We start from the raw sequence: 822 nt of genomic DNA, 5'->3' as shown, positions 1-822 counted from the left end.
CACCTTTATCTCACATTATTCTTTTCTATAAAAATAATGATGCTCGCCAGCTATATTGCAGAGATCTGAAAATGCAACATTTGCAATCTAACAATCTCCTCATGTTGTCTCTCCTTCATCAAGCTTTCTGGTTGAGATTTTACAGCATTCCCAGACCACTGTAAGACTCCTCTAGTCAATGGCAAGTTGGAATATTGGCATTATTCAGGCATTCATGTTTAAACTGGAAACCGATTATGAAGAGGAATAATGATACTGAAAGTCACCCTGACAGCTTTGTTTTCTAAACAAAAAGCTTATTTCTGAATGTAACTTGGGTAAATAAATAAAGGTAGTTGAGTAAAAAGCACAATGTTCCCCTCTGTGCTGTAGTGCAGTATAAGTAGAAGGGTGCACAAAAATAAAGCACAAAACCCTCAAATTTCTTTTAGCTGCATGTGTATTTGAGTAAATGTAGTATGTGTGTTGTGAAAGCAGGCTTGAGAGGCAATCCTCTGAAGTGTTTTGTCTCTGTGGTGGTTAAGGACCTTCAAGCACTGTTGTGCATTCAACCCGATGATGTTGCCAAACTCGGTTTGGTTCTTACACTGCTGGACTATGACTTGAAACCAAAATCAAATTTCTTCCAGACGTGTTTCCCTTCTGTACATGGCATTGCCAGTTTATTCCAGTAGCAGTACCTTCAGAGTATAAAGTCAATGACAGGCTGGGGAAGAGAGGACATCGTCAAGAAAATAGACCCAGAAACCAAAAAACATCCCTTCATCGACCAGTACTATCCACCAGCTCCTCTTGTGCCTAAGAATGAATTTAAAGATATAC

Source organism: Stegastes partitus, unplaced genomic scaffold (genome assembly GCF_000690725.1).
Source record: "Stegastes partitus isolate 25-593 unplaced genomic scaffold, Stegastes_partitus-1.0.2 Scaffold245, whole genome shotgun sequence".
Taxonomy (NCBI): Eukaryota; Metazoa; Chordata; class Actinopteri; family Pomacentridae; genus Stegastes; species Stegastes partitus.
This window is presented reverse-complemented; position numbering follows the sequence as displayed.